We start from the raw sequence: 808 nt of genomic DNA, 5'->3' as shown, positions 1-808 counted from the left end.
TGACTTTGGACCGTTGTACCAAACTTGATTATAGCCAGACTTACAGAAGCGTGCATAGTGCGTACATTCACTAGTTTCTTTGAAAAGGCGGTACCAGCAAACATTAAAAGGGGTAATTTTTATACGAGCTAACATAAATATATATTAAAGTTACCCAATGCTGAATATGGCTTGGAAAATACTAAGTGAGCGAATGAATTGTGGCGACTATAAATCTTGCAAACGGGCCACAACTAAGTGCTAAATTAAGCTACAATTATTTAATTACACCACAAAAGTGCAATCTCATTTGGTAGTAAGAAATTATGCAGTCCAAGATCGACGCGGGCTAACCTGTTAGGCTGGTATGGAATCCCCACTTGGTTACCACTCTCAATGTCTTTGCTGCTCGTATTTGTCGAAAGGGTGAGAAATAGCCACAGTCTCTCACCGAACCAGGGAAAATTCGAAATTTTAAAAAACCGAATTTTACCGAAAATCTCCCGCTTCGGTAAAATTCGAATCGGGACTTTCACTAATAAGACCACAATTCTCACCATCAAGCAGCGCTTTTTTTCTGTTGCCTTAGTTTTTCGTGACCATATTTGACCTTATATATATGAACACAATTGATGCTTTGGTTGTCACCGCGTATTTGTTACCCAATACAATTATTTATCTCAGGAATTAGTTGCGGAACAAAGGTTGTTCACTATCATGAATACCGTTCCCCATCGGCATAGTTACCACTTCCCAACTAGACTGACGAAAAAAAAATATCAATATTTTCTTAAATATAGTAATAATATAGTATATAATATTTTTTGGA

This window comes from Pararge aegeria, chromosome Z (genome assembly GCF_905163445.1).
Source record: "Pararge aegeria chromosome Z, ilParAegt1.1, whole genome shotgun sequence".
In the NCBI taxonomy this organism is placed as follows: Eukaryota; Metazoa; Arthropoda; class Insecta; order Lepidoptera; family Nymphalidae; genus Pararge; species Pararge aegeria.
The sequence above is the reverse complement of the archived record's forward strand: the minus strand, read 5'-3'. Positions refer to the sequence as shown.